Source organism: Pinus tabuliformis, chromosome 5_1, assembly GCF_031772625.1.
Source record: "Pinus tabuliformis cultivar Carrire ecotype Pingquan chromosome 5_1, CPIR1, whole genome shotgun sequence".
NCBI lineage: Eukaryota > Viridiplantae > Streptophyta > Pinopsida > Pinales > Pinaceae > Pinus > Pinus tabuliformis.
Window position 1 is genome coordinate 134,305,369 of NC_142305.1, and position 24,097 is coordinate 134,329,465.

Here is a 24,097-nt window from a genome sequence, read left to right on the forward strand (position 1 = left end):
AATTGATGATCAGACTACAAGTATGAAGAGAAAATACATATACACAAGTTCATTGTGACCGAGCCACGTATACACGCGGGTTAGACGTTTCCAAGGTGTGTATGCGTATACACGCACTTTCATGCAAGGAAAAGCACGTATATGTTGGAGAACTTACTTTTGGTCCGTGGTAGTTAGTCCTCAGAATTTGAACCTATGGTTTCGGACCATAGTATCTCGTCAGATGTGTTGATCCCAAGTATTGGGTCCATGGTATTGGCTTGTTATGGTTTTGGACCATGGTATTAAGCAAGGCCTAAGACTATAAAAGGAGAAGAAGATCATTAGGCAAGGGTAATAAAAAAAGTCTTGAATATCTGAAGAAGTATGAGATCCAGTATGCAGGTTATGGGTTGATAATGCATTGCTTAATCTGAGCTAAGGAGGGATCTCACCAGTTGATGGAGAACAAGATCTAAGGATAGATCGAGATCAAATGGTTTGAAATAAACTGTCTCTAAATGATTGATTATGTTTATTCTAGATCTATATACTGACGCATGTAATGATCTGAACTGGGTATATCTTAAGTTTGAAATCGCTGCAAGTCATGTTTAAATATTTATAGATCCGTACGCGGGTTGGCTTTGGTGTAAGCACGTATGTACGCAGGTTTGGTTCATTGTAGTAGCGTATACCATTTGAGCTATGATGTCTGAAGTTATAGGTGGTTCTCACTGTTGATGAGTTCTGATGACAGTTTAATGGTGTCAGTATTCTGCATATCTTGGTTGGATGATTGTGTATTGATGGATGAGAACTAATATGGATCAAGATCATAATGACTCATGTTTATGTGATCCGATGGACTAGATCTGGGTGCTAACACATATATTATCCTTGTATATGTAATGATCTGGTTATGTCTGAAGTCAGGAAGTGCAGCGAAGTTATGAATAAGTAACTAATGACATATACGTTGGTTCACCTTGATGAAGTGCTTACACATGTAGGTTCAGCACTGCCAAGTAGCATATGCACTCTGATGCATGATTTTGATGATACAGTTGGTTTTGATTGATTTTGCAGAGTTTTGTGACTGTGTTGATTGACAGGGCTTCAGTGCTTCAGTGATTCAGAGATTGATGATGCTAGTAGTGATTGTTTTGAGCTTCAATGATAGTTATGGGTCCAGTATGAAAATTTGATGAAACGTGGCCTTCAGATTATAGTGTTGTGCTTCAGGAGTATCCAGTCTGAAAATGTATGAAACGTGGTACCCAGAGGAGAGAAGATTGTAGGCAGGCGCCTACGTACTAGTATCTTAGCTAGTACAAGAGCAAAGGGGGTTGGAGCTCCCTTCCAGGAGAGTCTGGAGAACGAGAGAAGGTTGTAGCCTTCTACAGGTTGTAGCCTGTGTACTGGTAAAGGACTGCACCAGTACATTGTAAAAGAAGTTTCTTAATAAAGGAAGATACAAACGAATTGCAGCAGGTGGTTTTCACCCACATTGGGTTTCCACCTTATATCATGGTGTTCATGTGTGTTGCTTATGTGTGTTGATCTATTTGTTTTATTGCTAATGTTGACTTTTAATATGGCTAATAATGTTCTGATGCATCCATTGAAGATCACATAACTGAATCATGAGTTTAATGGTTATACGCTAGTTTCAATAAACACGGTCGCGTATATACGCGGGTATACTTAACTGAAGTAGCGTATATGAATCTAAGTATGAAAATGAAAAAGTTTTATTGATTAGATAATACTTATTCACCCCCCCCCTCTCAGTATTATTTCCAACAGAATCGTGACGGGAGATGATAAAGGAAAACAACCTGAAGATAGTACTTGGGTTCGCAAGGCTCCAATGAAAGAAGAAGAGTTTGATTTGGAGTGCACTAAGGAAACCTTCATGGAAGCTAAGAAGAGATTCGTTGATGCCTCCACTTCAAAAAGCAAAGATGGACCAGAGCCAAAAATGGACTCATCTATGCTTATGACGTTCCTGGAAACATGCATGAAGCTACTGCGTGACAGTAAGGCTATAAAAGGATTGCAGGAACTCATTAACAGATGCGCTGGGACCACTCCAGGAGAACCACCCATAGTTTGGAAGATTTGAAAACACAAGACTAGGACAGGGATAGAAATGAGGCTAACCATGCAAATTGGAGAATATGAGATGGACCGTGTAATTCTGGACATAGGATAGGATGCGAACGTTTTGCCGAAGCAGACATGGGAGCACATGGGGAGGCCTACGCTGCAATGGTCTCCTATTCCGTTGTGAATGGAGAACCAGCAGAAGATAATACCCATGGGGCGATTGCAGGGAATCACCGTGGATATTGAGGGAGCGAGTGCGCTATCAGACTTTGAAGTGATAGAGATTGTTGATGACAGCAATCCCTACCCCGCGCTCTTAAGAATCGATTGGGCCACTGACTTGAACGGGGTGATTAACCTGAAGAAGCACAAGATGATTTTTGAGAAGTCTCTGCATGTAGTTATACCCTTGGACCCTATTGAGGGATCATGCTATACAGAGCTGGTGCACAACTATGAAAGCGATGATGATTTGGACTGCATCTACAAGATAACCACGCAAGAGCAAGACTGGGTAAATCCAACTGCAGATGGACGAATATCATGGTAGCGTGAAAGCTCCTGCACTTTAGATTCGGATGAGGAGATAGAACAATGGTAGAACCAGTTACATGAGGTAACCACGTTGAATTGTAATATGATGACAAGATCGTTGCACTGTGTATCGACAGAAGTGAGGGATCTGCCTACTTATGATGGGTTAAGTGAGGTAGATACTTCCCTAGATAAGTTTGAAAGGGAGGTGTAGGAAAAGAAACATTTCCAGGCCCTGAATTGGGTACTGCGCACTACACCACGAGGTGGCGGGGTATGCACAAAGGGAGCTTTGAGGACTGGCACACATGTAGGAAAATGTTGCACTCACGGTTTTGGAAATCTATAGTGCGATGGGAAGATATATACAATGGATGGGATGGTCTGCATGCACATCTGTCCAAGTGGGCACATGCATATGGTAAACAACCAGTGTGGATGCACATGAGCTTCGCGTTGGGAAATACGGTCAATAAGCCTATGTTGGGGGGGCAAATGCACAAATAGTTCCTCAAGTTGGAATGACAGAGTGTGGAGAGAATGAGCACACAGAAGGTTATCAATGTGGAGCATTGAACAAGGTATATAATGCACAGCGAAGTAATTGGGACCTTCACGTACCAGCAGTTTTATGGGCTTATAGGGCGATGTGCAAGAAACTGATAGAATAGACGCCTTCTAGGTTGGCCTATGGAGTGAATGTTGTAATATCGCTAGATTCTATCACGACTAGTTTGTGCATAGCAGAGCCCACGGATTTGATGGATCACGGAGCCCTGGAAGAAGGGATTGTGCAGTTGGAAGAAGAAGAACGCTTGGGAACTGATGAAGAGATCTAGCAGGGTGATCTTAGGCTCCAAGAACTCATGAAGGAAAGAGTTTGGTTAAGGGCGAAAAGCACCATGGCGGAAGAAGTTAAGAAGTTTGAGGAAGCAATAAAGAAGTAATTTCTTCATAAAAAGACCGTGGTGATAAGATAGGAGGCGCACGGTTCCGTTGAAAAATTTAGGAACTACTGCCGAGAGTTGATCAGTGTGATGCCTTGGATCGGGCTGTATATTACTAAAGGGGTCACAAATGGAGATGCGGTGCAGTTGGTAAAGTTAAATGGATAACCTTTCCCAAGAATATTGAATGGTAACCAGTTGAAGCCTCGATTATCTAACTAGCCCATCGAAGCACAGTCTTAGCGCTCCATGCAGTTGAAAAGAGGCGCGAGACTATAAACTACTCTGCCCGAAAACTATGCGATGATAGGGCTGCGTGTAGGAGCGAAGTGTCATAGGGTCCACAATAGCACAAGGGTAGCTACACTACCACGTGGGTCAGCCAGAAAGTGACCATTAAAGTCACTAATCACGATGTGATTCTTGGTTTGAGACCAAATGGAGCGAGGGGCAGACATGCAAGGTAGGATTTATGGGCTAGATTTGGAAAAATCTGCCACCGAGGGAGCATTAATGAACTAGATTTGGGGGGAGCGGTCGAATTCGAATTCAAAAGGTGTTATAAATTGCAAAGGGCTGCCCAGAAAACAACACTTGGCCATTTACAAATTGAGCTATTGCACGCCCAGAGATCTATGAACCCAAATCTATTTGATTTTTTGAAGTCGAAGGTGTTGTTTGAGCACTTACCTCAGCCATTGAGAGATTTGTGGAATAGCAGTATGACCACACTAGAGGAAGCCATGGATATTGGCAAAATGACCGCTGAAGAGACCACGTAGGCCATGACAATAGGAGATGCCCCTTAGAGCGTTAGGATAGTCGCGAGAATCCCTAAATCAATGCGCGCGCCGAGACCCAAGAAAGATAAGCAACCCATGGTCCCAATGTGCATGTCCCCTAGAAACCTACTATGAACTAAATTGACCATGGAAGAAAAGGGCGAGTGGTTAATCTAGAAACTGATGAAGAGGTGGAAGACCTTGAGGAAATCCTTGTCGAAGAGGAGGAGGACGAAGACAAGGAGGTGGAAACCGAGGGTGCGGGCCCTCTAACTAGGTTGCCCACATATGTTCCTCCACGGAAGGGAAAGACAAAGGTGATGAAGGACCAAGATGAGAGCAAGAGCTCTCTGCAGACTCCATTTCTACCTAACGATATCGTTTTTGAAGGAGCGCACTTGGGATGGGTGCCAAGTCTAAAGTTTGAAAACTAGGATCTCGCGGACCATGAAAATTTCCCACACTTGGCAACTGCATAGCTCATGAAGCTGAAGAAAAACACTACAGTGGGAGTCAGAGCCGCACAAGTGGTTACGCGGAGTAGAGAAAGCAGGGTTGTTGAACCTGCTCTGGGTGATACATTACCATCGTGCCCCAGTAACTATCTTTGTCATCAGGCATCTACTCTACCTGGTGCATGATGGGTGTGTGTGGCTAGAGGAGCCCATCCCCATCACGGACCACCTAATTCATAAAATTACTCGATTCCCTTGCAAGGGGGAGGACCCAACAGATATTTCAAAGGGTAAGAGCACTGACTTGGCCATCACAGAGGCCATGAAGGCAAAATTCAAGCTGGAGAAGAAGAAGAGAGGGCACGCAATCTCGAATATCAACAATAATGCAGTCAAAGTTGCGACCCAGATATTGGTTGGCAAGGTTATGCGGAAGTTCCGTGCGGATGAGGTTCCCGCACCAGTGGTAGCACTTGCCACGCAGTGTGTAGAGGGCATCCAGTTTAACTCGTCGAAGTACCTGTGCAAGGAGTTCTTGGAGAATTTCCGTGAGGCACAGGAACAGGGGAAGACCTTCCACTATGCATGGCTTCTACTGTCCATAGTGCTAGTATCTTGGGAGTTGCCTGAGGACAGCCAGTTCCCCACAATTGAGTGGGATCTTCTAGAGGCACCAAAGTACACTTAACTGTAAAGACGTGCAAAGGATCCGAGATAGTAAGATATTCTGGGTTTTCATGGAGATGAACATCAGAATGGGGATTAACTGAAAGACACGATTATCGTCCACTGTCTACAATATAAAGCTTCGTGAAGTTCAAGGCAGATTTCCATCATGTGTACATCAGGGCACGCAAGGACACCACGAACAAGTGGAATGAACTATCGTACATGACCACGGATGATGTTATATTCATCGTGATTGAGTCATGGCCGCTGGAGTGGTCTGCTCTAGCCATCTCCATGACAAAAATAGAAAATTTTGCTACACAATGGAAGAAGGAGGAGGCAAAACTACGGATGGCGTAGTTGGCAGAGAAGAGAAGAAAAGAGGTACCAACAACAAAGGCGTAGGAGGCGCGGGAGGCCACATAGGCAACAGCGGAACAACAAAAGATAGCTATAGAACATCAACAGGTAGGAGAGAAGGAGTGTGAGGGCCATAAGTCGCCCTCGCTTGAGGAAGAGCTTGAGATAGAGGAAGGTGGTGTGGACCCAGAAATAAAATCTACACAGTTGAAGCACCAGTGCCCGAGAGAGCAAGTGGGGCGGTGAAAGATGTGTGACATAGGGGAGAGGAAGTGCGACATCACTGCGGAGGCCCTCCAGCACCTCGTGGAGGAGAATCAGATTGTGTTGGGGGCCCTCTGGGCACATATACAGGAGTTTCAGGTGCACAATCCTCAGGCTAGTACTCTCTTGACCAGCCTTGTAGTAGGAACGACCGCGGTTGAGGAAATGTTGCACGCCTGCATGACCAACACCATAGCTCTACCAGAGGGGCCACTGGTTATAGAGAATGTGGCCGACAGACCTACAGTCAGTGTGTTGAAGGGAGTAGGGATCAACATGGCTACGCTCCCTCCGGAGAGACTCTATGTCCTGCAGGATGGAGTGACTGCAGAACTGCAGGATAGGGAGGGCCGCACACTAGAGGTGTTGAATGAGTAGAAAATTAATATGGAACAACTGAGCCTACAACATGACGAGGTAGTGGCATAGAACCGACAGATGGTGCAGGTGGTTGACAAGGCCTGCCAGATGGTCCCTAAGTTGGCCATCCCAACAAAGGCACTAGCAAAAGCGCGCATCCAAAGGTTAGCAGCAGGGGTGCGCGAGGTACGAGGAGAGATGGCTAAGGTTCAACTGGAGCTAAACCTTCAGATAGCAGAGTTGTGGTTGAAGGCGTAGCTTTCAACTCCTCCAGGGGTGAGGGAGCAACGCACTAGCGCCATTACATCGGGGATGGAGGAGATCAACAATGCAGTAAAGGACTGCACCAAAATGTTGGAAGAGTTATTCGAGGTCCTCACCAATCTGCAGGAGGACCTGAACATACAATGCTTAGAAGCAGAGGCGCGTGAGCTGTAGCAAAGATATGATGATATAAAAGGGACTGTGTAGATGGTGGCCCTTACACAGAGGCTTGCGTGGATGCAATAGGCCAAAGCGCTTAAGGAGAAGGTAGACACAACGCAACATAAAGAACTAGTTTTGAAGGTGCGCATCCAGCCTTGGATCGATTAGGCATTCATCATTATAGCCTCGATTGAAGCTAAGCTCGCACAAATGCAGGGAACGTAGGAGCAAACGTAGGGAAGCAGTTTAGCAGTCTCTGAACAACGTGTCCAGGAGATACATCAGGCAGCCACTTAGTGTGTTGCCGACCTTGCAACGGTTCGGGCAGAGTTGGGAGGTCTCCACACAAAGATCTCCACATGGACAAAGTGACTCATGGGCGAGTCACAATGTTTGTGCTGGGGACTGTTGGGCATGGGATCCCCCAAGGCAAGTTTTGGGGCTTAAAGCCCAGATTTTGACTAAATCCAATGTAAAGACTCCGCGTTTTGTGGGCACGGAGCGCGAAGATTGTAAATGAGTCATAGGGTTGTCTGCCCTCATTTTTGTAATGTAATGTCAGCTTTAGAAATCTACCCATGGTCCGTGGACCATGGGATTGTATAAATAGAGTGAGGCTCTAAGTTGTAAAGAAAGGGAATGATAGTCATGAATGAAGGATGAAGAATTGAGTCTTATCTAAGTGTAGAGTCGAGTCTTTGGGTCGTAGAGTAGGAGAAGGCTTTGCAGTTGAGTGCGCACATCCCTAGTAGTTCGCAGCTAAGTGCGTGGACCCCTGCAGCTGAGAGCGCAAGGCGAGTCAAGTCTGTAACCTTTGGAGAAGTAATAAAGAGAAGTTCTACATCATTTCTGTGTATCTTTTTCTTGTTTTATGCATTGAATGTGTTGGATATAAATTACTTTTCTATTGTTTATATAATGCACAAACTTATATGAATGTGTTGCTAAAGTGAATATAAGATAAAGTATCTGTTTACATGAAGATAACTAACTGTTATAAGAAGATAAGTAAGATACGCAGTGTGACTTGGGGAAGTAGTGCAGATCGCTACTTTAGCAGAGCGAAAGCACCTCAGCCCCTGGTTAGGACTGCGTGAAGGCAATTATAACAGGTTGTGAAGGTCTCACAGGTCAAAACAGTTCACGAAGTAACTTGCGCGAAGGTATTCACAGTTGGACTAAATCGACCCCTCATACATCTCAAGGGTGTGGAAACTTGGTTCCAGCATCCCCCCATACTACTTTGGATGAGACCTTAGTCCACGCTTTGTGGGCTATTGCCAAAAGGGATAGTAGTGTAGGGATTTGTTTGGCTAATTAACTCCAAACATGGGTCATGCCCCCTCAAGCCAACAAAGCCAGTCTGCCCGGCTCTAGAATTGTGCAGTGAAACTATCCCAAGGGATAGTGACTGCATGATGCATAGTTCCAAGTAGCAAGGTTGCATCACTAAGGGGCGAGACTACACAGTGCACATTTTAGTTAGGGTTTAGTGAAAGTGAGTTTCCTGGTCAGGAGGATTTTTGGAAAAATGGCTAACTGTGGGAGGCAGATGAACTTGTGAAGAACTTGAAATTGTGATCACACACTTAGCATACTTTGACGACAAAATAAAATACCACCGAAAAAAAAAAAAGACAAATCATTACCCTCTATGGGATTGTCCTAAAACAAAGAGAAACAAGTGCGATGCTTGAGATAGAATTTAGGACGAGCGTGATGACACTTGTGTGACACTACTTAAAACTTTGTGTATAAGTGAGAAATGTGTTTACATGGCTAGGACAACTTGTATACACAAAGGCCAACCTTTGAGATCACCATAAAGGTTCACAAACATGACATGATAACCAAACATGCCAAAAGACAACAATTGATCCAACAAGCGAAAGGTAGCAAGACACTTAGAGGAAACACATGGAATGACTTTCAGTGCTTGCAACCATGCATGTCATTGAAGACATAATGATATGAAAATGATAAGTGGTCCTTCATGCTACACTAAGAGGTGTATTTCAAAAAAATGTGCTTTGTTTTCCATACCAACCCTCCAAAGGGTTATGCATCAGATGGAGTCTTCATGTGGTCTTGATCTTCTATCATACCCTAGGTTCCTTAGTCTCCTTATCTTTCCTCCTCAGCTCCTTTAGAGTCATTTATCATGTCATGCTTCTTGGTGGCCACTCAGAGACAAAATTTCACAGTTTAAGTGGGCAATGATTGTTGCGGGATAAGGCCATGGGAGAACACATCTATGTAGTTTCAGGATGCAAGGCAGGCTGGGCAGCTGATATTCCTAAGGGACAAAACTGCACAATTTCTGGGGACAGTGGGTGAAGGACAATAGAGGAATAAACTGTGCAGTTTTGGATGCCAAGTGAGGTTGGGATTTCTATGCATTATGCATTTCCAGTAGGCAAGGGAAAAATCTTGAGGGTTGCAGATGCGAAGTGCACAGTTCAGGAAAGCTAGATGAGGATAAGTTGCTAGGGAAAATATGAAAATTATTCAAGTATGGGATCAATGAAACTAATGTGAACAATGATATAAATCGACTACGATTACACACTTGAACACTTAGTGATACAACATAGACCATACAAAACATATAAAAACATACTTATCTTTATGCAACAACCTTTATGGCATCTTATGACAAGTGTAGCTCTGATGATAGACTTTGGTAGGATAAAGGCGACACTTGTGCAAGAGTGCATGAAATAAGTGTGAGACACGTCTATGTGATGAGAAAAACCCATTCTCACAAATATTTCCCCGTGAAGGAAAACAACTTCCCTTTGTGTGATAAGCAATAATCCCCATGCCCAAAGATGACACATGCTATATAAAGATAAAAGCATGAATGACTCTTATGATTTAGGAAGGGAGCTTGAAAGCATGAGCTTACCAATAAATGACTAAGGAACTACCAATCATAGGATCCACATTTGGCTCCAAAATTTGAGTGCAGGCCAAAATTTTGGACGGTTTTGCAGTTGCTACAACATATTCTAAGTGACATCCACCCATCGTATTCATTCACCCATGGCATTTACCCACCAATAGAATTTACCTGTGGTATTTTAACCAAAAACGTCTATAAGTAACAAGTCACATTTTGTAAATGGGAGATTATCCACCACAATGTATCTTTTACAATTATTCTTTGTTTTAATAAAAACAAGTTTCTTTGTGGCTTTATTTTCTATGTGTTCTCCTCTTTTTATTCTGGCATTTCAATTTTTCAAATCTTGGGGGCCTCCCCACCCAATATCCATTTCAATTTTTTAGATCTTGAGGGCCTCCCCCCAAGGCATAGATCAAACCATGAATTGCAATATACACCTTGGAAAACCATGGACTTAACATATGGCAACCAATCTCCCAGAATGTTGTGTTCGGTGTATCACGTTATACAAGGTGACATACTCAGTTACCTATGGATGGATAACAACCTATAGAGGACTCCAAAAATATACTCGATGGTACATGGGAGTGTATTTCATAATAGTGTTGTCTAATGCATAACCATTCAATGAGAGCGTTCCCATATAATTTACGTGCATGGAGCACATCCAATATACCCAAAGGTACTTGGAGAATGATCCTATACACTCACATATGTGGAACGCAATTTCACCCCCGAGATGCAACGCTAGAAAACAACGACAACTCCTAAGTTTAACGTGTAGGAATTTATAGGGTAAGTTCCTCAGACAGAACACCAAAGGACACCGCTCACAAACAGATCGCAGATCAATACACCAGTACTTTTGACGTGGTTAAAACCCTCAAAGAGGGAAATAGTCCACAGCCTGAGCCAACGCGGCCACTTCAGGCAATTTATTAATAAAAGAATGAAAATTTACATAAGCTTCTCTCATGAACGGTTAACCTACAAATGACCCTCCATGCTCTTTAAATAGAGATCATGGACCAATCGGGTGTTAAGCCATGGATCAAGTGTCGGTAATACCGAGGAGAGAATGAACAGTCGGATCACTACATATCGTGACCGTCGGATTGTAAGTTACAAAATGTACATAGTAAAGAAACACACTTTACCTAACTCTATACTAGACCAAGTTGTACTTAACTATTTCCTATGTGTCGGAATATCCTAACATCCCCCCTTAAGAACAACTTGGGATAGGATTGAAGGATTTACAAATATGACACAATAGGAAAAGGAAGGAGGCACTGGAGCCTATCCCCCCTTAGTGACAACTTCCTGAACTCTAACCATAAATCGAAGTTTAGTGAACTTCGCCTCTGTGAGAGCCTTTGTAAAGATGTCTGCAACTTGATCATCTGTTGAACAATATTGCACTTCAAGAACATGGTCATGAATGAGCTTTCTGATGAAGTGCATGTGCAGTTCAATGTGTTTGCTGTGCTGATGTTGGACTGGATCTTTGCATAGTTGAATGGCACTTTGATTATCACACCAAAGTGTAGTCGGATGCTGCTGAAAGCCAAACTCTGACAGGATCTGACGAAGCCACAAGGCTTCCTTACTAGCTTCTATGGCACCACGATACTTTGCTTCTGCTGAAGAAAGAGAAATGGCACCTTGTTTCTTGCAAGCCCATGTAATAGGTCTTGAACCAAGAGTGAACACATAACCTGCAGTAGACTTCTGATCATCAGGGTCACCAACCCAATCGGAATCAGTGAAACCAACCAATAGAGGAGATGCTTCGACACTGTAATGAATCCCAAACTGAACTATACCTCGAACATAATGAAGTATTCTTTTAGCTGCTTTCCAATGACTTTCACATGGGTTTTGCAAAAACCGAGCAACAAGGCCAACAACAAAGGAAAGGTCAGGACGAGTATGGGTTAGATACAAAAGTTTTCCTACAAGTTGACAGTGTAAGGTAGCATCAACTTCAGGAGAAGTACAAGTGATTGAAAGTTTGACTCCAGACTGAAAGGAAGAAGGGGCTGGCTTACAGTCTTCCATGTGAAAATGGCATAGAATATCACAGGCATACTTGGATTGGGAAAGGGAAATACCTTCCTTGGATTGCAAGACTTGAAGACCAAGAAAATAATGTAAGTCTCCTAAGTTTGTCATTTCAAACTTCCTTTTAAGGCTAGACTTCACATGGTTTATAAGGTTGGGATCACTGCCAGTCAGGATAAGATCATCAACATAAAGAACAAGAATAATAAGAGACTTGCCCACTTTCTTGGTGTAGACAGTATTGTCAGAATGACACCTAGAAAATCCATTTTCTAAAAGAAAGTTATCCATTTTGGCATACCAAGCTCGAGGAGCTTGCTTGAGACCATAAAGGGATTTCTTAAGCCGACATACAAGGCTGGAGTCTGTTTGTATAAAGCCAATAGGTTGTTCCATATAGATTTCTTCATGCAAGTCCCCATGCAAGAAGGCGGATTTAACATCCATATGATGGACTTCCCATTTGAAAGAGGCAGCAAGGGAAAGAACAAGGCGAATAGAGTTCATTTTGGCAACAGGGGAGAAGGTTTCAGTATAGTCAATGCCTTCAACTTGTGAAAAACCATTAGCAACAAGACGAGCTTTATGTTTATCAACTTTCCCATCTGGTCCATACTTGGTTCTGTAAACCCATTTGCATCTAACAAGTTTTCATCCCTTTGGTAGAGGAACAAGATCCCATGTATCATTTGCCAATAATGAATGATATTCTTCATTCATAGCTGCTTCCCAATATGGATGGCCTGAAGCTTCTGCAAAGGTGTCAGGATCATAATTCACCGAAGCTTGAGCCAGTAAAGGAGAGGCTCCCTCAAACTGAGAACGTGTACGTCGTTGATCTGTAGGATCACCGGCAAGATCACCTGCTGCATCCCAAGTAGCACGGACCCATTTTGGAAGCTGAGGAGCTGAAGGAGGATCCTGAGAAGGTGGGGGAGGATTTTCATCCTCGCTTTCATCATCTGAAGAAGAAATATTTTCAAAAGTAGAAGAGATAGGGAGAGGTGGCACATCCGTCGAACTAGGCTCGCAAGCCGATATATTTTCAGCAAACTTTACTTCTCTTCGAATGATAACATTTTTGGACTTAAGTGGAATAAGTCAATATCCTTTGACATCTTCAGAATATCCAACAAAAATACATTTTTCACTCTTAGGTTCTAAAGCTTTATGTTTCTCATCTGGAATATGGGCCCATGCTTCACTTCCAAAAACACGAAAGTGACTTACATCTGGTCTAATTGAGCTCCATGCTTCTTCTGGAGTGATATTCTTTAAAACCTTAGTAGGAGTGTGATTTATTATGTAATTTGCACAGTTAATTGCTTCTGCCCAATAATTAAGACTAAGTCCTTTAGATTGAAGCATACAATTAGCCATTTCCTTTAAGGTGTTATTCTTCCTTTCAGCTACACCATTTTGTTGTGGATTATATGGAACAGTATGTTGCATTTGAATTCCATTCTCAGTGCAAAAGTTGATGAATGTGTTTTTAACATATTCTCCGCCATTATCATATCTTAGCTTAAGAATTTGATGTCCAGATTGTTTTTCAACAAAGGCCTTAAAGGCCAAGAACATGTTAAATACTTCACTCTTGAGTTTTAAGAAGTATACCCAACTGCGTCTGGAGAAATCATCAATGAAAGTTAAGAAATACTTATAGGCAAAGAATGAAGCAACTGGAAGTGGACCACATAAATCACTATGCATGAGCTGTAAAGGGGTTGAGGCGTGCCAAGAGGCACGTTTTTCAAAACTGTCCTGATGATGTTTTCCGAGTACACACCCGGAACAAACACCATCTCTACAAGATACCATTGGAAGACCTGTCACCATATTTTCTTTACATAGATTCTGAAGAGAGCGATAGTTTAAGTGACCAAATCGCTCATGCCAAAGTTTGCTCACTTCATCATTATGAGCAACAAATACTGAGGGAAGATTTGATGACCCAAAGTTGTGAAACTTATACAACCTTGTAGAATCATCAGCAATGCCAGTAGCTAAAATCTGTCTAGGATCTCTTAGGTCCTTAATTACAACATCGTGAGGTGAAAATTCAATGATTTTACCTTCACCTGAATGGGTTATCTGATATATAGATAGAAGGTTGCAGGATAAGGTTGGAACACATAATACATCATTAAACTGACCATTGTCTAGATGAATAGTTCCAGTCCCTACAACACTAAGAGATCTATCATCACCAACATATATATTTTTGGTGTTACAATCATTTAGAGAAGAAAACATGGCTTTGTTTTTGGCCATGTGATAAGAAGCTCCAGAATCAATGAGTCACTCATGAGAATGAGAAGAAGAAGATACATTTAGTGCATAGCCAGACCAAGATGCTTGAAAACCACATGCAGAAAGTGCCATTCCTGAAGATGAAGTTGAAGTTGAAGATTGCTCCAAATGGATGTTATGCTTCTTCATTGCTGCTTCCAAGGCTTCCATCTTCTTAAAGCATTTGGATTCTAAGTGGCCATCTCGATTACAAAAGTTGCAATGTCTATCAGTCTTCTTCCATTTGTTTTATTTGTCTTATCATTTTGTTGAAATGATTTTTCATTTTGAGGCGGAAATTTCTTAGGACCCTTGTTTGGTTTAGGACCATTCCTTTTAGGATACGACTTCTTAGGATTCTTTGAATTTGGTTGTTGTTGGGCGGCTAACGCTTTCTTAGAAGAGTTTCCGAGATGAAGAAGACCAAGGTGTAAGAGTTTTTCTTGTTCTCTTATTAAAGAATCACAAAAGGAATCAAAGGAAGGGGACTTGTAGGTTTGTCCTTGAGAAATGAAGGCTTCTCTTGTAGAATGGAAGGTGGAAACAAACACGGAATAGGCTGGTCCCAACCTAGTAAGAATGGAGTAGATAAGGCTACTATCTTCTTTCTTAACCTTAACACCTTCCAAGAGAAGTCTAAGGGTCTTGAACTTGGACAAAAAATCTTCAATGCAAGAAAAATTATTGGGGTCCAATGTAAGCAATTCATTTTCAAGTTGATGGGCTTTAAGTTCATTTTTAATTCCAAAGACTTTAGTAATCTGTTCCATTGATTCATCAGGAGTATCAAGTTCTGCAATATGGAATCTAAGATCTGGAGAAATAGACATCCCTATCAACCCACGTGCTTGGTATTGCCTATTTTCCCATTTAGCTGCCTTGTCTTCATCTTTCGGTTTGGTCTCTTGGCCTGTGGCTATTCTGTAAATACCTTTACTTCTAAGTAAATCGACAACGTAGGACCACCATTGGAAGTAGTTGGTGCTGTCAAGAATAACTTGGCATGGACTTTCCATTTAAAAAAAAAAAACTGAAGCTATAGATGCTGAAACTAAGTGTTTCAATGGAAATATCTCGAAAAATTGGGCTGTTTCAAAAAAAACGGTTCTGAAAATGGCTTCCGGATGAAGAAGTTATGGCTTTTTGAAGAAAATTTGATGAAGTCATCAACGAAGTGCGGGAATGTGCGGAAATGAAAAATCCGCCCCCACAAAATGGAGACTTGAACAAAGAGAGAGAGAGAGAGAGAGAGAGAGAGAGAGAGAGAGAGAGAGAGGGGTTGATGCTCCGATACCATGTAGGAATTTACAGGGTAAGTTCCTCAGACAGAACACCAAAGGACACCGCTCACAAACAGATCGCAGATGAATATACCAGTACTTTTGACGTGGTCAAAACCCTCAAAGAGGGAAACAGTCCACGGCCTGAGCCAATGCGGCCACTTTAGGCAATTTATTAATAAAAGAATGAAAATTTACATAAGCTTATCTCATGAACGGTTAACCTACAAATGACCCTCCATGCTCTTTAAATATAGATCATGGACCAATTGGGTGTTAAGCCACGGATCAAGTGTCGGTAATACCGAGGAGAGAATGAACCGTTGGATCACTACATATCGTGACCGTCGGATTGTAAGTTACAAAATTTACATAATAAAGAAACACACTTTACCTAACTCTATACTACACCAAGTTGTACTTAACTATTTCCTATGTGTCGGAATATCCTAACATAACGATGTTGGAACACATCTTTAGCCTAGACATCCAAGTGTTCACATTAATGTTACAAATGCTCCTTAGGTTGATTCAATAAATTTTACTGTTTATCTTTTATTAAGTTTCAATTTTGGGCTCACCATGAATGCCACCTGAATATCCTAAAATGAAAATCTAGCATGAGAAAATGGAAAACTTTCTCTTTCAATAAAAAAACTAGCTAAGCAAGGGAAGAAACAGTTAGTTTGCAGCATACAACATGCATCAAACAACATGCAAGATGAAATCTCCCTTTCAATGTAATTGTTTCTATATCAATGCACATGCAAAATCCTAAATGGTAATGCAATTTTTCTTTTCAACACACTTAATTTTCAAATTGATGAAAACTAAGATGCAAATGTTTAATCACTGACGCAACAATTCATCCAAGCAGTAAATGACCAAATAAAATTAGTTGGCAAGCGACCAAATGATAAGAACAAATAAAAATAAAATCCAATTCTTACCAACGGAAATAAAAAACAAATGCAAACTAGATGGAGGCTTTAGAGAGACCATAAGACAGTCAAGACTTAGGGAAGATCAGATGGAAGTAGGTTGATCAAAGAGACACTAATAAACAATAGAATTTTTTGTGCAAAAAAAGGGGCCAACACTAGTGCAGAAGAGGCACTAGTGCCTTGCAACATTGGTAACAAGTGGGCCTAGGTGAGGTGCAACGCTCTGTCAGAGGCACCAGGGGAGAATTGGTCTAGGGATAGAGGATTCTGACACAAAAATTGCAAAAGAGACTTAGTGAAATGACTTCCTGGGCCTGTTCTTGGTTGGGTAAAGAAAACAAGGTCTATCAAAGAGGTAATCAAACACAATGGAAAAAGGAACCACCAAGGGAATGCACCAATCCCCATTGGAGTCACCAATATGTTATACGAGATTTACGATTGTAGTTAAAAGGATCTCCCTTAGAATGGTGGCTAACCTAGAACAAAAGTGAGACAAGGAACCTAATTCTATTCTTAAAGTAAATATATGATGGAATGAAGCCTACCTAGAATCCATCACATGTTTCACTCCTTATTTAGCTTGAATCCTCTAATTCCATCTCTGATTTCCAAAGTTAGAACCTGCACAATCAGATAACATAAGCCAAGAAAGTACAAGATCTATGCAGTATCATCTAAGTACTATATTCAATAGATCAACATGATATTGAAATATATGAAATAACAACAACAATTATAGGAAAACAAAGAATTATTTGAATTAATATAAATGGAAGGAGTTACAACCACAAATAGGTGTTGATCTTGTAGAAGAGCTCCTCCAAACTTACTTGTCCTTTCCTTGTCACAATGTGCACCTCCAATCACCTTAAATGCATGAAATGAACCCTCTCACAATAATAGCATAAGGGTAGAATCACTCTCCAAAATCCAACCACTTGCATATGGAAGGTTGTAAATATATAGAGGAGTGGCGTAAGTTGGGAGTTCTTATCCAATTACCAATCTAAGGTTTTAGATCCACCTTTTATGGGAGGATGGGATTAAAGGATATGGGATGGAAACCCCAACGTAGGGTAGGATAGGATCTGAATGTTTCATCTGAGATAAATGGTTGTAACAAATTCTAGAAGCTTCTTGAAGAGGAAGCTTCCAAAATTTCTCTCTTTTTCCTGAATTTCTAGAACCAATGTAGGTGCAAACAGGAGCAACCTGTAGGTGATCAATGCAAGCCACAATGGAGCAAACTATAGGTGAACAATGTCCAATAAGAGGCTAGGGAGGTTTGGTCCTAAAACTGTCTTAGATGATGCAATTTCAGGCAGAAACTCCGGGGAATGAAAACGGCATAGTTAAGGATTTGTGCAAGATGATGACAAGGGGGAATAGGATGTTGATTGATCCCATTAGGAGGCCTATTGATAGGATGTGAAAAAATGGCCTACAATAGATAGGATGGGCTAAATAGGTTATGCAAAGATGGTTGTAGGGAAACTATCAGTAATAAGCAGAGACTGTAGGCCAGGGTTCAGGACCATTTGCAGAAAGGATTTCTACTCATCATTTGGAAGGGTAGTGTAATGGCAGACCAATGTGGTTTCTGTGAACTAGTGGGTTCCAAAGGAACTTGGGTAAATTAGGGCCTTTTGAATTAGCTATGAGGTCAACTCAAATATTTTGACCCCGGTTGAGGAGAAAAAATAATACTTCTTGTCTATGTAAGCAGCTGCTAGCCAAGAGACAAACTCAGGGAAATGGTGTACCGCGGGTGCAATTTGGTAGTTTAGGTCTGAGTCAACCACCTGAAATGGGTCTTCCCCTCTAACATGGCTACCATACAAGTTGAATCAAAGGTCCACAAGGTGGTAGGCACTAGAGGGGTCAGCAATTTGTGCCTCAATGTCCATGAGATGCTCAACACTGGAGGAGGGTTTAACCTCACAGGCTTTAGAGGGTTTAGGGGCCACCTTCTTCATGTTCCAATGAATATTCAAATAAATTGTAGGTGAAAGGGGCTGACTGGTTACCTAGTTTCCCTAGAGATAGTTGAAAATATAGTTGGAGGGAGGTTCCAGACCAGATGAGTGGTTGGACGACTTTTGCAGAATAAACGGAAGGCAAGAGGCATTTGCACCACGAAGCAATACAAAAATTTCAAAAACTCAGGGTGCAAGGGTTTTTATAGGTAAAGATGGGACAACGGTTGGCTAACGTGGTATGACGTCCTAGGAGGACGCATGGAAAAATGGGATTGGGTAGTGACAAATGATAGGTGGATGGGAGCGGGAGAAGGGTGGAGATGTTACCATTTTAATTTGAATTCCTCACTCGCTTGAATGGGCACCAGTGGATTGACTGTCATGGTGGGTGGTCCCCACAATCCTCTGGCAGGTAGGAGAGGTTGAAAAATATAACTAGGTTCGGTCTTCATAAAATTTATTTTTCAAAAGAGTTTTTATTATTGTTACAATGACCCATTATGGACTCCTAGGATTAATGAAAAGTCAATAAAGTCATTGTATATTTTATAAGACTCTTGTTGGGCTTTTGAAGGATGTAAAAATAATTATTTTTGAGTCAAAAATAAATTATGTAACGTCCATACCAAGTTGGCCTCAAGGAAGGAAATTTGACCTCACTCGAAGGCTATATATACAAGGCAGATCAACTTCATTTGAGGATCTCACTCTCTCAAACATAGTTCGATATTTGGAAACTAAAGCTAGAATATTGGAAGAAGTGCGAAGTTGAAGAAAGGGGTTAAAAGGAGTGTGAGTTTGGTCAAGGAGGAAGGGATGAAGAAAATCAAAATTTTGGTCTCTCTCTCTCTCTCTCTCTCTCTCTCTCTCTCTATCTCTCATGTGGGATGGTTTAGGAGATCAAAGTCTACTAGTCAAGGTTGAAGCTACCACTGATGCCGAAAGATGACAAATTGAGTTTGCATTAGAGGAATTTTTAGGTCTAAAATGGGCCTCCTAAGGAAAATGTACAACCAAAATAAACTTTATAAGAACCAATAGAATTCAAAATGATGATGTCAACCATGGGGGATGATTCTCCATTTTTGGAGTAAAAAAGTTAAAAGATTAAAAAATATTAAATAATAAAACTACTTTTTCAACTCATACTTATCTCCCTAAAGTTTTACTCAAATTTCGAGTGGGATTACTCGTTGGATACAAAGTTTAATTCCTCATCCATGGAGTACCCATTTTTCATACTTTTGATGGACCCTGCTACATGAAAAATGAGAAATACATGAAAACAACGTGATTGCAATCACGTTTTTCATGTATTTCTCATTTTTCGTGTATCCGAGTCCATCCAAAGTATGCAACATGGGTACTCATTAGATGAGGAATCAATTTATGCATCCGATGAGAGTTTCCACTTGGAATGTGAGTAAACTCATAGGGAGATAAGTTGAAAATACAAGTTGAAAAAATAGTTTTTTCTTTTTTCCCTCTAAAATTTTATGATGTAATCTAATCTTATTTTGTTATTTCCACTATTATTTTATAATTTCCTTAGGAGGACCATGTTAGACCTCAAATTTCCTCTAATGTTAGGTTCTATGTGCTACTACTACTAGGTCGAAGATTGGATCAAAGAAGGAGAGGTTGGCTTGATGTGGAGGAGGTCTTTGTTTAGGTAGAAGAGTCACAAGGAAAACTATTGAAGGAAGATATTTTCACTCGATTTTCCCCTAGTTAGGGGTTTTACCTTGGCAGAGTGCATACATGTTGTGCATCTTATGTTTTTTTGATCTTCATGCACACATAATTTGGTAATTTATTGATGAAATATAATATAACAAATAAGTAAAAGAAGGCAACATAATTCACAAGTAATTATCAAGAAAGAGAAATCTAACCTTATTACTACTAGAATTGATTTCTAAACATGGAATCAGAGCTAAGGTCAAAGAATATTGATATCACTTCATTGGCTTAAAGGAAATTATTACTCCTTCTATGATAAGAATGGGATTCACTTCTACAAGAAGATGGATCAAGAAGATTGTCTACTACTTATTCAATAAGGTCAAATGTCAAAGGCTCTTATCTGCACCTACAAGATCCCTTAATGTTGACAATGCATGGATCATTGACAGTGGAGCATCAAGGCATATGAAAAAAAAAAATTAAGAAACTACAAACTCTATCAAAGGAACTGATGAGCCTTGATATTATAGCAAGAATGTTGTAACTCCCAAGGCTACCGACTTTTAATTATCAACCCGGGGTTCGTACAAAATTAAGAGGTATCGACACTATATGTGCATCATAAAACGCGTCCTTTCTTTGCTTCCAAGATGTAATGGAGTGCATGTACTAAAACCAAACCCTAAACTAATTTCAGAAAATGAAATGCTCGAAATGGAAACCTTAACCTATTGCAAGAAATAAAGTACAAGGAAAGAAACATATTCTAATTACATAAAGATCATGAACTAAATGTAAAAAAAACATAACTTAACCCTATTCATCACATGTGATTATTTAAAATAACTGAGCATGGAGACTAATCTAAGGAGTATTAACTGCTATGTGCATGTGTGATTATAAAAGAACTCTTTTTTTTAATCTTTTTGTTTTATAAATGCAAATGCTAATTCTTACTTGTTTTTTGGCAGGGGAGACAGGTATGGAGGAAGAGGGTTAAAATGGTCTTGATGGAATGGAGGTCATGAAGAGGCCTAATCCTAGCTTCAAGGATGATTTTTCTCAATTCGGGCTCAAAACAGGCCGCTACGGGATTTCCTATAGGATGTACTAGTTCTCCTACAAGATCCCCTGTTTTACTACATGATGTTACAGATTTACTATACAAAATTATAATTCATCGAATGACCAAGAAAATCAAATCCAAATTGGATGGGGAAAATTTATTATTGACTAGGATGTCTTAGGTCTCAATTCCAAGTGGAATCACTAGGAATTATTAGTCTAAAAATAACAAAAATTAGTAGTCTAAAACTCAAAAATTTGAGAACTAGTGAGCTAGTAAATCAATAAAATGTCTAACCTATTCAAGTGAAAACACAATGGGGTAAATTTTGTTATGAAATAACATGTTTTTTGATCTAATACAAGTGAAATCAACTTGATTGAAGTTCGTTATCATGCTCTAAAAAATAGTAGAAATTTACTGCTAGTTGCCACAAAGGAGTTCCAAAAATCTAGATTTGGGAATAAGAAGACTAATCTAAGTAGCTCAATGATTACTATGACCTTCCAAATATCTTCCAAGGATGAAATAATGCTTGTGATCCTACAAAATAACTTACATCAACCTTTTAACCCAATCCTACAACAAGAAACCATTAATACTAAATGCAGAAATAGAAAGAAACAAAAATAAGAGATGCATGTGAGTAAGAAGTGAAAAGAAGAAAATAAAGTGATACAAAAGGGCTATGAGGCTCATGGGATGGTGAATGCCAAGGAAAATCATAGACCTTTGTAGGAGAACAAGATTTAAAAGCTGAACATAACACCAATCTTCATTATTTTCATCAATACAATTACATCCCTCCAAGAAAATACAATGGAGCTACAAAAATATGAGTTCTCTCCACAAGAACACTAATGAAACTATATCTGTTGATGAGCCCCAGAAATGGGTAATTATATGGGCTCATTTAGCCTCCTAATTTGACTTAATCCACCATTCTCATTAGTTTTTTGCATGTTTTTTATTATATTTATGTTAGTAGAGTGAATTGGGTTAGTCATTATGCCAAAAAGTCTAATGTGTGCTTTATGCAGATTTTTGGTCAATTTTGAGACAAAATCAAAGGTTTAATGAGCACTTGGCAGCCAAATTTGTGGAAGAACAAGGGAGAGGTTTTGTAGGAAGGTATCCCCTTCATTTATGAGCCCTTACATTGAATTCTCCATCGAAAACTCAAAGCACAAAGCCAAAGGGCAGCCAAGCAAGTCAAGTAGGATTGTTGTTATCTTTAGTTCCAGGAAGCCGAGTTCCTTGATTTTAGGAGGACTGTTGGAGGTCCCCATTTGTATAAATAAGAAGGCTTAGGGCCTCAGTTTTGTTAGTTAGATTTTAATCATTTTTTTAGTCTATTTTCACACTATAGTGCAGCCCTATATCAACACATTTTCGAGCTTTTTCTAATAGATAGTTTTTGGGATGTAACTATTTTTTTTTATCAATGAAGATGAATCCAGCTTTGCACTAGCCATAATTGTTCTTAGGAGGCTATAGCTTTGGGGGTTGGGCCCAACCCAAGTGCCAGTACCTCCTTTGTGTACTTTTATGTGTCTTTGATGCATTCATAAAATAATTTCTGTTATTTAGGTTAAAATCTTACTTTGTTACTTAGGATGTTTTTGATGGTTAAGATAGTTTTTCATGCTTCAGGTTGATTTGATAGTTTGGTAGCAGAAAAGATCCACCAAAAGGCTATCAAGTAGTCCTTGATCTCATTTCTCCCTCCTTGGGACCATGAACTGAGACCAAAGCATACTTGTTGCCACAAAAACACTATTTTCGCCTTCCAATGCAATTGCTAGTGTTAGATTTTAAGTTGGAAAAGTTGATATCAGTTGTGTTTTCATGTTTAGATCTATTCTTGCTTAGTTTCCATAGCTCTCTTGCATGATTTTCTTTCTATAAACTTATGTTCATCATATTTCTGGTTTTTAAGGGCAGATTAGGTCAAAATAGATAGATCTCTGGTTTTTTTCAGTATTTGTTCGATCAGTTTTCGAAAATAGTGTGCAGAGCACCTGTAATACATTCCTACCAACCCTTCCTCCATCATACAACCTGTTCCAGCATCTTTCCCAAGGTCTTCCTCACTCGTTTGTCACACTTTCCCAAACAACCCTAATTTCTACATTTTTGTGCAACATTGCTTCATCTTTGAGCAACTCCGACCATCTTCTTCACTCCTGAGCTTCATCTACCAGATTCTGGACCCCTTAACATCCTTATCCATCCTTCATTTCCACTTTCCCACCATTTTTTCACCATCAACCCTCTAAAATATTCTTTCGGTCGTTCCTATAGAACTTCCTGTAGAACATCCTGTAGAACCCCTGCATACTTCCTGTAGAAGTTCATGTGAGCATTTTTTCCAGATCTGATCACTGTGAAACTCTCTGGAAGGGTGCTAGGGACCCCTTAGGCCCTCTTCTCACCTTCCCAACCTCCTGCAAGCGCCCACTCCATTTCCTTTCACCAATAAACCCTTGCATAGCCAAAAATAGTTAAAGCACATGCATAATAATTCTGCAAAATTGCTCAAAAATACAAAAAGATGCGTTTTCAATATTTTCCTTCAAAAGTAGCTTAGACACATGCATTTTACCTTTCCAAGAGTCAGTGGCATCATTTTCAGCAACTTCCATCTTTTTTCTTGCACCAGTAGGGTTAGTCAGTAAAACTAGGGTTTGCTAGGGTTTGCATTTCCTTTCATCTTTCCGCTTCTTTCTGCAAGTAGACTAGCCTCTTTTGAGTTAGCTTTTGTCCATCACAATTAAAAGCTTCTTATAATAGCTCATAGAAGTTGGCTTAATTGCCTAACGAACTTTTGATAGCCTGTGGCAAGAGCTAGTACTTGTGCATACAGCACCATCGCTTCCAAGTTTGTTACGAACAACCGAGTTGATAAAAGTAAAGAAGGGAGTCCCAAGAGTTGCAACATCATTGCTACAATACTAGGGCTCACCATCTTTTTGGTGTCATTTCCG